Raw genomic sequence first — 13,426 nt, forward strand, 5'->3', positions numbered from 1 at the left:
ATCATAAAATTGGTTTAAATCTTATTTCAAAGACAAAGAATCTTTGGAGGAGTGAGAGTGAGGGAAGTAAGACTTTCTCTCTTCACTTTATGCACCTCTGTATTTTGTTGGGAAATTTTAGCAAGCACTTACTATTTTTGAAATTTTTAAAAATAGTATATTTTAAACTGGGGTAAAATGTACATAACATAAAATTTATCATCTAACCATTTTTCATTGTGTGATTCATTGGCGTTAAGTACCTTCACATTATTGTGCAACCGTCATTACACTCCATATCCAGAACTTTTTCATCACCCCATACTGGAACTCTATACCCATTAAACTCTATACCCTTTAACTATTCATCCCCTCTCCCCTCAACTGTTAGAAACCATTACTATTATTCTACTTTCTGTCTCTATGAAGTTGACACTCTACCACAAATAAGTGGAATTGTACAATATTTCTCTTTCTGTGTCTGATTTATTTCTCTTATTATAGTATTTTCAAGATTCATTTATGTTGTAGCATATATCAGAATTTCATTTATTTTTAAGGCTGAATATTCCATTTTATGCCTGTACCACATTTTGTTTATCCACTCATCCATTAATGGACACTTGGGTTGCTCCCACCTCTTTGGTATTGTAAATAATGTCATCAACATGGGTATACAAATATATGTTTATGTCCTTGTTTTCAATTTCTTTGAATATACATATTTAGCAGTGGAATTTCTGGATCACACAGTAACTCTATGTTTAATTTTTTGAGGAACCACAATACTGTTTTCCATAAAGAGTACACATTTTCACATTTTACATCTTCACCAGTAGTGCCAAGGGTTCCAATTTTTCCACATCATTCCTTATCCACACTTGTTATTTTCTGTTTTGTTTTATTATTTTTTTTTAACGGTAGCCATTCTATTGGGTGTGAGGTGATTTCATTGTGGGCTTGATTTTCACTTTCCTAACAATTAGTGATGGTGAGCATCTTTTCATGTGCTTGTAGAGCTATTTGTATACCTTCTTTGGAGAAATGTCTATTTAAATTCTTTGCAAATTTTTTAATTGGATTGTTATTTTGTTGGTGTTCATTCTTTTGCGTGTGGATATCCAGTTTTCTCAACCCTGTTTGTTGAAGAGATTGCCCTTTCCCCAGTGATTTGGTCTTGACAGCCATGTCAGAAATCACTTGAACACACATGCAAAGGTTTATTTCTGTTCCCTCTATTCTATTCCATTGTTCTATATATCTATCCTTAAGCCATTACTGCACTGTTGTGACTACTGTAGCTTTGTTGTAAATTTTGAAATCAGGATGTTTGAGTCCTCTTACTTTATCCTTTTTCAAGATGTTTTTGGAAAATAATTACTTCTGTTTTTTGCTATTTGTTTTCTACATGCCTTACAGCTTTTTTTGTCCCTTATTTCCTGCATCACTGTCTTCTTATTGTTTATTCAATTTTTTTATCGTGAAATTTTAGAATTCCCTCCTTGTTTCCTTTTTGTGTATATTCTCTAGCTATTTGCTTTGTGGTTACCGTGGGAATGATACAATATCCTAAAGTTTTAACCCTCTTATTTGAATTTATACCAGCTTGATTTCAATCATATACAAAAAAACCCTGATCCTATATAGTTCTGACTCCCTTTCAATTGTCAGAGTCATAAAGTTCCACTTTTATGCTTGGTGTGTCCAAAACATGTATACTAATATTTTTTTAATGTATTAGTCTCTTTAATTACGTAGAAAACAAAAAGTAGAGTTAAACCAAAATTACAATAATTCTAGGGATGTACAGTCAACCCTAATATTGATGCTGAGGATAAATCTGCCAGCATTTATAAAATTTTTGATCTAGAAAATATGGTATGAGTATTTATGTTGCAATTCAATATGAAAACAGCTGAAGCTTATAGTTATTTAAATATTTAATTTTTGCTTCACTTGAAATCACATATTTAATAAAAATTTTTAAAAAATTTATTTAGAATATTTCCTTAGAAAAAATTACTTTTATTCCATACAAATAATGATTGGATCAAATCACGCTAGTAAAATAAATTGATATACCTTAGTTTTAAGTCTCTTCTCATAATATGATTGGTTGTTATATTTAAAATTCAATAGTAATATTTAAGACTTGCAAAATGTTTTCAATTCTATGATAAATGTTTTCAATATGTCTTGCGGTCTTAGGATCAAATTATAGGAAAATATATTAAATGAAAGTCACTAGAAGAGAAAACACACTAAAATATATATCACATTTGAGCTAGAGTTCAGAAGGACAGTTCTGCTTTAAATGAATATTTTTCCATCTAAGTGTTACAGTGAGCAGTTCTTTTTCATCAGTCTCCAGTTTTAATTACTTGCACCTGTTAAAAAGCCAATTCATTTCACAGTTTCCTTCTTCACTGTCCTTCAAAAGATAGGACAACATCAATACCTTAAGATGTTTTTATGAGACTTCTAGTTTAAATATGTTTATGCACACAGTTTTTATTTCAGAAAACTGCATATTTTGGGGGCAAGTAGAGAATTGAGTCCTGATTTTTAATTTAAGCATTCCTTACATGAATATAAATGGAAAGTAGACTAGGAAGAAAAATCCTAAGCCAGGATTAAAGAGCATTGTGTCCTAAAGGGAAATGCATCACTAAAATCAAAATACAAAAGTCAAAAAGCAGCTACCAAAGTCACATAATTTTCATAGATAGTATTCAAACATAATAAGGTTAATTTCAAAAAATCTTGCATTCCAAAAAAATTTAGAGCAGCAACACTTATGACACATGAAAGAGATTATTATCAAGGCTGACAGTTAAAGACAATAATGGTATGCCAGCCATAGCCACAGCTCTTTTTCTTCCCAGAGCTAAGTGTTGTACATGGAGGGAGAGATGTATAAAGGTGGGACTGCATAGTGATCAAGAGCAAGCACCAGGAGGCAATGCTAGGTATGAGCTTTCTTGCTCCATGACCTTGATCAAAGTTCTTAGCCTCTGTATGCTTTAGTTTTCTCCTTTCTCCAAATGAACATAACAACAGCACCAACCTCAAAGGCGGTAACAGTTAATTAGTCAATATACATAACACACAAGAGTGCTTATTACATAATAGGTGTTTTTAAAATGTAAGTTATTGTTATTATAGTTATTACTTTTATTAATTATTATTATGTCTGAAGCAGGGGATAAACACTTAAGAATGGAAGGATATCAACTATTACGGGTTGAACTGTTGTCCCTAAAAATTCGTTAAAGTCTTAACTCCCATAGCTCAGAATGTGACCTTAAATAGAAATAGGGTTATTGCAGATATAATTAATTGAGTTTGTGTTGGAACAGAGTCAGTCCCTAATCCACTGTAACTGGAGCCTTTATGAAAAGGAGAAATTTGGACACAGACATGCACGTAAGGAGAATGCCACGTGAAAATGAGGCCGAGATTCAGTGATGATCTACAAGGCAAGTAAGGCCAAAGATTGCCAGCAAACCATCAGAAGCCAGGACAGAGACATGGAACACATTCTCTCTGACACAGTTCTTAGATATCACCAACCATGCCAACATCTTGATCTTAGACTTGTGGCCTCCAAAACTGTGAGACAATAAATTTCTGTAGTTTAAGCCATCTAGTTTGTGGTACTGTGTTATGGCAGCTCAAGCAAACTACTAAACTGTTCTAAAACTGGTAATATATAAATCCATCCATATTCTTGATTTTCTAAAGTAGAGGTAGAAAGGAAAGAAGGTAGACTTTCCCTGCTGTACTCCCACAGTTTTGCTATTTGGTAAGTTGTTGCACACATCATGCTGCTTTGTAAACCTCACAGGAGCTAGTGAGAGGGCCTCCAGTTGAACCCCTGAGAGAGACTGGAGTTACCACTGGGCATGGAAGATGAGCCTTTGTCTACCAGGTGGAATCTTTTTTTTTTTTTTTTGAGAACAGTTGCTTTACAATGTTGTGTTAGTTTCTGTTGTACAACAAAGTGAATCAGCTGTATGTATACATATATCTCCATATCCCCTCCCTCTTGGATCACCCTCCACCCCCCATCCCACCCATCTAGGTCATCACAGAGCACCGGGCTGAGCTCCCTGTGCTATACAGCAGGTTCCCACTAGCTGTCAATTTTACACACGGTAGTCTGTATATATCAATACTAATCTCCCAGTTCGTCTGACTCCTCTCTTCCCCCTCTGTATCCACATGTCCATTTTCTACACCTGCATGTCTATTCCTGCCCTGCAAATAGGTTCATATGTACCATTTTTCTAGATACCACATATACATGTTAATATACAACATTTAGTTTTTCCTTTCTGACACTTCACTCTGTATAAGACTCTAGGTCCATCCATATTCCTACAAATGACCCAATTTGGTTCCTTTTTAAGGCATGAAAAATATTGAGTAATATTCATTGAGTATGGGGTCAATGGAATATATTAAGAAATAAAATATATTGAGTAATTTTCCATAGCATGGGCTCCAGAAACTCACATCCACCACTTGAGGCTGCCATGGACAGAGCCCTGGGTATGAGCCCTTCTGAAAAGGCCACATACACCTCCTGGGGTTTGAGGATGCTCATGAACTCTAGACTGGCACCTCCTTCTCTGGAGAATCCCATGATGTTTGACTACGTTGACTTGTTTCTTAGGAAATGTACCACAATTTTTTTAAAAAGGTGGCTCTGAAGTCAGAATACCCTGGTTGAAACAATAGTTTCACTTCACCCCACTGTTTTGCAAAAGCCTTACTTTCGGTTTCAAGGTTCGCAGGATTTGCTGTCAAAATAACCATGCTACACTCAAACAAGAATTTAGAGAGAGTTTATTGAATTAACAAAGATTACAATATACTAAGAAAAGAACAGTATAACTAACTAAAAAAGAATAGTAAAGACAGAAGTTCATACATCACTGAATTGGGGAAGCACCTACATCCAGATCCAAGCAGTGCTAGGAAGTCCCAAGTGACAGCAATTTGGAGCCCCCATTGGGAAGAATCCCAGGTAGTGTGTCCACCCCACAGGTGAGACTTCAGATTGGAGTTCTGGGGGCTTCTGCTTATAATTCCAGGCCGCAAACTGATACCATCAGTTTGCATGTAGAAAGGCAGCTCTGGATGCACTTTAACAATGCTGTTGGTTTCACCTTGTGAGTCACAAGATTTTCCAGATCTTGGGGGATGGCCAGATCCCAAGGGCTCAAGAAATTCCAAGACCCACTCCCTTTCTTATTGTAAATGCCTCTTGACTTGCTAGCAGTAATTGTTAGGTGTGTAAGTAGGTGCACAGTCCAGACAGGGTCACGGGTCCATCAGAGGCCTGCTTCTGCCTCTGAAGCCTCAACAAAACTATTTTATTAATTTCCCAACACCCACTTACTAGAGATGTCCTTTGGGCAAGATATTTAATGTTTTTTATGTATCAATTTTCACAGTTTTTAAAATCAAAATGATAAAAATTGCACTTCCTTTATAAGTTTGTTGGAGAAATTATAGTGAAAAGTGTGTAGAATAGTGTCTGGCATAAAGGAAGCACCAATAAATGTTAATTATTATTATTATTCTGTAATATAATTTTCTAAACAAACCTGTATTCACTGAAATGTGGAAAAACCATCAAAACTACCTCAAATAATTCTCATGTAGATCTTTTGTTTTCAAAATTATGGCTGAATAGAGATACAATCTTATGGCAGAAAAAAAAGTCTACATAGTTTCAAAATAGGTAAGGAAATCCCCGCCCCCCCAAAAAAAAAAACACCTCCTCCTAACTTCATCACACTCAATTTCTTTTTCTTTTTTTTTTTTTAAGAACTTTTATTGAGATACAGTTAACAGACAATAAACAGCATATATTTAGAGTGTAAAATTTGGTGTCCCAAACTCCCAATTCATTCCCCCCCAACCCTCCCCGCTTTCCCCACTTGGTGTCCATGTGTTTGTTCTCTACACCTGTGTCTCTATTTCTGCCTTGCATTTCCTCTTTCATAGTTGTTTGCATTTGCCTTATGTATTGAGGTGCTCTTATATTGGGTGCATATATATTTATAATTATCTCCTCTTCTTGGATGGATCCCTTGATCTTTATGTAATGTCCTTTCTTGTCCCTTGTAACATTGTTTATTTTAAAGTCTATTTTATCTGATATGAGTATTGCTACTCCAGCTTTCTTTTGATTTTCATTTGCATGGAATATCTTTTTCCATCCCCTCACTTTCCATCTGTATATGTCCCTAGGTCTGAAGTGGGTCTCTTGTAGACAGCATATATATGGGTCTTGTTTTTGTATCTATTCTGTTTAGCCAGTCTGTGTCTTTTGGTTGGTGCATCTAGTCCATTTACATTCAGGGTAGTTATCGATCTCTATGTTTCTATTACCATTTTCTTAAATTGTTCTGTTTTTGTTTTTGTAGGTCCTTTTCTTCTCTTATGTTTCCCGCTTACAGAAGTTCCTTTAGCATTTGTTGTAGGGCTGGTTTGGTGGTGATGAATTCTCGTAGCTGTTGCTTGTCTGGAAAGCTTTGGATTTCTCTGTCAAATCTGAATGAGATCCTTGCTGGGTAGAGTATTCTTGGTTGTAGGTTCTTCCCTGTCATCACTTGAAATATATCATGCCACTCCCTTCTGGCTTGCAGAGTTTCTGCTGAGAAATCAGCTGTTAACCTGATGGGAGTTTCCTTGTATGTTATTTGTTATTTTTCCCTTGTTGCCTTTAATAACTTTTCTCTGTCTTTAATTTTTGTCAGCTTGATTACTGTATATCTTGGTGTGTTTCTCCTTGGGTTTATCCTGCCTGGGACTCTCTGCGCTTCCTGGACTTGGGTCGCTATTTCCTTTCCCATGTTAGGGAAGTTTTCAACTATAATCTCTTCCAATATTTTCTCGGGTCCTTTCTCTCCCTCTTCTCCTTCTGGGACCCCTAGAATGCGAATGTGGGTGCGTTTAACATTGTCCCAGAGGTATCTTAGGCTGTCTTCAGTTCTTTTCATTCCTTTTTCATTCTTTTCCACATCAGTGATTATCACCATTCTTTCTTCCAGGTCACTTTTTCGCCCTTCTGCCTCAGTTAATCTGCTATTGGTTCCTTCTAGTGTATTTTTCATTTCCGTTATTGTGTTGCATATCTTTGTTTGTTTGCTCTTTAATTCTTCTAGGTCTCTGGTAAACTTTTCGATCTTTGCATCCAGTCTTTTTTCAAAGTCCTGGATCATCTTCACTATCATTATTCTGAATTCTTTGTCTGTAAGGTTGCCTATCTCCTCTTCATTTAGTTGTTTTTCTGGTGTTTTATCTTGTCCCTTCATCTGGTACAAAGTCCTCTGCTTTTTCATTTTCTCTATCTTTCTGTGGCTGTGGTTTTCAGTTCCACAAGACGAAATACTGCTGATTCTGCTTGATACTGCTGTCTGCCCTCTTGTGGAGGAAGCTATCTAGGAGCCTCCTGTGTGCTTCCTGATGGGAGGGACTGATGGTGGGTAGGGCTGGGTGGGTGGAGCTCAGTAAAGCTTTAATCTGATTTGGTGGGCAGAGCTCAGTAAAACTTTAATCTGCTTGTCTGCTAATGGGTGGGGCTGTGTTCACACCTTGTTGGTTGTTTGGCCTGAGGCCACCTAGCACTGGAGCTTACAGGCCCTTTGGTGGGGCTAATGGCGGACTCTGGGAGGGCTCACACCAATAAGCACTTCCCAAAACCCCTGTTGCCAGTGCCCCTGCCTCCTCCGTGAGCCACAGTTGCCCCCCCACCTCTTCAGGCAACCCTCCAACACCAGCAGGTAGGTCTGGTTCAGTCTCCTATGGGGTCACTGATCCTTCCCCCTGGGTCCTGGTGAGCACATGTTTTTGTGTGCCCTCCAAGAGTGGAGTCTCTTTTTCCACAAGTGCTGTGGAGGTCCTGCAATCAAATCCTGCTGGCTTTCAGAGTCTGATTCTCTGGGGATTCCTCCTCCCATTGCTGGACTCCCAGGTTGGGAAGCCTGATGTGGGGCTCAGAACCCTCACTTTAGTGGGTGGACTTCTGCAGTATAACTGTTCTCCAGTTTGTGAGTCACCCATCCAGCATTTATGGGATTTGATTTTAATGCGATTGCGCCCCTCCTACCATCTCATTGTGGCTTCTTCTTTGTCTCTGGATGTGGGGTGTCTTTTTTGGTGAGTTCCAGTGTCTTTCTGTCGATGATTGTTCAGTAGTTAGTTGTAATTCTGGTGCTCTTGCAAGAGGGAGTGACTCAATTTATTTTTCTGATGTGATCTGGAATCAGATCAAGTAGCTGGGACTGAGCTGTGAACAGTCAGGGAAGGAGGGTTATATTTAGGGCAGAGGCCAACAGTAATTAATTAAGGAAGATGAAAACTGAGCCTTGAGAGATACATTGTTAAAAATCTGAGCCTGAGAATTCCATATGGCATCACAATGGGGAGGGGGGTGAAAAAAGACCCCTATTGGGGGTGTTCCTTGGCTATTGACAAAGCTGGGGCAAACCCTCTTCAGAGAAAATTATCCCAATTAAAGCATAAAGATCTTCCACAGATGAGGTCCTAGCAGGAAGTCTGCAAATATCAACAAGCACCAAAGAAAACATGAGACCCAATACATGAGAGGCAACAGAAATATAAAATGATATTCTTATTTCTTCAAGGATCAAAGGTACTGGAATTGTCAGAATATCAAACAGCTATGTGTGCAAGTATTACAGAAATAAAGGCTTCAAAAATAAGCATGCAATAAGAGATCATAAAAACAGAATTACTTAGAATATTCAGTGGCACAAAAAATAAATTTTTGGATTAAAAACTCAATAGATAGCCTAAATATCAGTTTAGAAATAGTTGAAACATTTAGTGAAATAGAAGATGTAGAACCAGAAGGTATATCAGAAATTACAGAGAGAAAGTCAAACACTGCATGATCTCTCTTATATGTGAAATCTAAACAAACAAAAACTCATAGATACAGACAACAAACTGGTGGTCACCAGAGGAGGGGGGTGGGAGTGAGAGAAATGGATTAAGAGGGTCAAAAGGTAAAAACAATACAAAACAAAAAAAGCAAAAAAAAAAAAAAAACCTTAGTAGATGGAATAGATGGTAAACTTAGTTTCTGGGAGCACACAGCAAACATGATAATTACTGATGTAAAAGCAGCATTTCCCCAAAAACAGCAAACATGACGATTTGCTTATCATCTACCTCTGGAAAATAAGTCATTATCTTCTACCTCTGCTATCATTCCAAAGTATACTAAAAGTCTTACTAAACCAATAAAATTACTATAAGAAAAGTAGTATAGAGATTGAAAGGAAGGACTCAACTGTCATTATTTGTAAATAATATCACCTTCTAAATAGAAAATGTGAGAAAGTCAAACGAAAAATTGTTAGAAGTTACTAGACTTATAAGAAAGATACAAAATCAATATACCAGTATTCTATTCATTATTGCCACACATTCAAAAATATTAGTATAGTTAGGCATAAATATTATTAGAAATATGTAAGATATAAATAAAATTGTAAAAGTTTATATAAGGAACAAAAGAAGTGGGAAGACATTCTAGCTGTTGAACAAGGTTTGTTACTGTATAGATGTCAATTTTGCCTCAAATTAATCTATAAATTCAATTCAATATTAATCAAATTTTCATTGAATTATTTGGTTATTAATTAAATTATTTGAATTATTTGAATTCTTAATAAGCTTATTTTAAAGTTCATATGTATGGACTGTTTCTAGAAGGGCAGAAAAGAAGCTGGCAACATCAGTCGCCTCAAGAAAGAACGGAATGATAGGATATAGGAGAGAGAAACTTATTTACTCATTGTTTACCTTCTTGTATCTTTTGTATATAGTGCCAAGTGTATTTGTTCCCTAGACAACAAACTAAATAAAATTAAAATATAGGTTTCATGTGGGGCAAATCTATTTGAAAAAAAAAAAGATGTTTTTGAAAAAAGTGTAATGATATCAAATAGAAAAATATACAAGAGTCATAACAAAAGGCTTCGGTATTGAGGCAGAAATAGTTGAACACATCAATGGAGCAGAATAGAGAGTTAAAAACAGATTTGATGTATATATGGCAGTTCACTTTATGTTAAAGGAGGCATTTTAAATCAATGGGTTAAAGAATGGACTATTGAGTAAATACTGAGTGTCTCAGTTCCCTCTCCATAAAATGATGGATAGGATTCTTGGGAGGATTAATTGAAACAATGTTTTAAAAAGACAGAAATCACACAGAATGTATCACATACAGAGTGGGGAAAATGGCAAATGTGAACAAACTTTAATTGATATGAAGGCTAGAATGAGACTGGGATAGGTGTATCTAACTGAGGTTTCATAAGAAGAGAAGAGAGAAAAAAGAGGCAATATTTGAAAATATAAAAAATGCAAATGTTCTAACCTGAAAAAAAAAATATACCTACATGTATATTAAAAATCCATTCTTAAAGATAAATTAAATCCTCAAACTAAAAGCATAAACATTGGAAAATAACAATTGGAAGCTAAGTAAACTTTTAATCTGCAAGTGATATGATTTTGTGCATAAAACCCCAGATATATCTACAAATTAGTAAAATAGTAAAGATAATTGAGAAAGGTGTCTAGACATAGGATGGATATACAAAACTCGATTGCATTTCCAAATGCAACAACAAACAGAAATTTTCAAAAATATATAGACTTTATAATAAATATAAATACTGAAATATATTCATCTAATAAAAGATCAGTGTTACCTATATCAAGAAAGTTATATAATTTTACTTAAACATATTGAAGAGACCTTAACAAATAGATATTTTATTTTATTAGTGAGGTAGAATCATTTTTCCATTTTTCACAATTTGATCTGAATATGCAATATAATTTCAATAAAAATTCCAATAACATTTTATGTGAAATTTAACAAAATTATTGGGAAAAGCAAAGGGCAAATGTATACTCAAAACATTCCTAAATTTTTAAAAAAAGAATAAAATGTGGCTCATTCTATCAAAAACAAAAGTGTATAAAGCTATAATAATTAATATAGTTAATTTGGGTGTAGGAATTCCCAAATAGTTCAAACACAGTGTCCAGAAACGGTAATTATGATATATGATAGAAATAGCATTGATGATCATTAAGAAATGGAACAATTAGTCAACATATGAAAATTAGATAATAGGTTGCACAATAGAAAAATGCACCAACGACATGAAAAAAGCTTCATACAGAAGAATAAATAGATATGGCTGACGTACGAAAAGACATTCAATCTCATTAGTGTGCTAAGTAATGTGAGTCAAGATCACAATGAGATACGATTTTACATTCATTAGATTGACAAATGCTTAGAAACTTGACAATCCTAATATGGACATAGAGCAACAGAAACACAGGTACTCTTGTGGAGGTTGTAGTTTGTACCACCACTTTGGAAAACAACTCATTTTCCATTTTGTAGATGTGAAGACATGTATATATATGGCCCAGGAAATTCCTATCCTAAGGAAACTCCTGCATACGTTCTCCATAAGAAGGATCCAAGAATGTTCTAAATGCTTAGGTGGCAAAAGCCCATCCACAAGGAAAAGAAACAAATAAATTTTGTATAATCACCACGGAGTACTACACAGCAGTAAAAATGAATGGGTCTCATGTACAAATGACTTAGATAAATTTTAGAACTATTATACTGAGTTAAAAATACAAATCATGGGAGACTACATATGACTCATTAAAAAAGAAAAATTAATTATGTTGTTAGGCATAATTATATATAAGTAAAATTATTTTTAAAAGCTGGGAACTGATAAACATACAATTAAAGATATTGGTTACATCTAAGAAAGAAACAGAGGGCTAAGATGGAACCCATGCACAGGGGAAAGTTGTTGTTCAAGGAAATAAATTATATATTATAAGGAGAGAAACCCTCTCACTTAAGAAACCTACATATTGGATTCCCATCCCTAAACATAGAAAATTGAGCTAGTAGTTGGTTTTCATTAGGCACACTGGAAAACAGCTAAATACTATAAAAATAAGAAATTATCTCTTAAAGTAGACATATCTGACTAGCCTCGTGTTCTACCATATGACATAATGGTATAAAAATGCCAGTAAACTCAGGGAAAAAAGACTTGCCTTCCCAGAAAACCTACTTAAAATAATAGCGTTTTCCTAGTGTTTTAGTTGGCTTTTTAATGGAAGGCCACATGGTTTCAAAGGGCAGTTAGTCCACTAAAAGTGTGCTGGCTCAAGGCTGCCATTATAAAGGATTGCTTTAGAATATGCACATTTGCAATGAAAGTCGAATACAAAAAAACATGTGATGACTCACTGGGTTGGCTAGAAACATCCGTCACTGAAATAATAGAATGTGGCAAGATGGAGTTCCTCCAAAGATAAAATAAAACTTTCTATGGCCTTAAACAGGAATGTGTTCAGAATGAAATTGAAATGTCAAGACAATAACAAATGAGCAAATCTATTAAAGCAACCTGTAAATCATGTCCCAGGTTCAAGATTAGCATTAAAAACTTGGAGAGCAGAAAGAGAAAGGGAACAAGGGTATAAGTATTTACTTGTTAGGGATCATTGGTTAATCTATCTTCTTTGTATTTCTATCACATTTAGGTCAATGTTTTTTCTCCTGTTTTCCCTCAGAAAACCATAGGAAATTATTCTTTGCCTACCAGACTTGGGATCATGACTACTTTTTTATCTAAAAATATTTATTTTAAATCGCTTAGCAAAAATCCAGGCAGATATTTTATTAGGCAAATAAGCATAATAAAAAAGTATTATTAGTCTCAAAAAAGCACAAAATTTTGAAAAAAAGTCAGAAGTAATTTTAATTTTTGACTATATATATATATATATATAAAATTTAAATCTTTTATAAATTATCAATTAGCTTGTTGAGTTCCAGTGTGCTCAATGCTATTAAAAGACCATGCAGAATCCGTGATGGAGATCTCTGCAGAAAATACATCAATTTTCTTCCAATTTTAAAAGTCAGCAGGTTACGGGCATTTATAAACCTCATAGGTCAAAACACAACCATGAACATAGAGACCACATTTTGAGAAGTAATTTATGTTAGGTACTCTACATATGCTGATTTTTAATCTATCAAACAACTCTTAAAGGTCACTGTCATTAAGCACACTTACAGATTAGGAAGCCCAAGCTCAGGAAGGTAAACAATTTACATGTACATAATTTATGAGTATAAATATGTAGATTCAAACCAAGACTGGCCTTATTTCAAGGCCAATGTTATGTGCTCCAAAATCAGGCTGATTGTCAGCTTTACACATTTTTACCCAACTCAATAAAGGACTCATTTCTGACTGCTAATTCTCAGTTCATTTCATTTATTGGTTCCATAAATACTTACTGAGCATTTTTTCTCTATAAGTCACCATGC

Source organism: Hippopotamus amphibius, chromosome 8 (assembly GCF_030028045.1).
Source record: "Hippopotamus amphibius kiboko isolate mHipAmp2 chromosome 8, mHipAmp2.hap2, whole genome shotgun sequence".
NCBI classification, from domain to species: Eukaryota; Metazoa; Chordata; class Mammalia; order Artiodactyla; family Hippopotamidae; genus Hippopotamus; species Hippopotamus amphibius.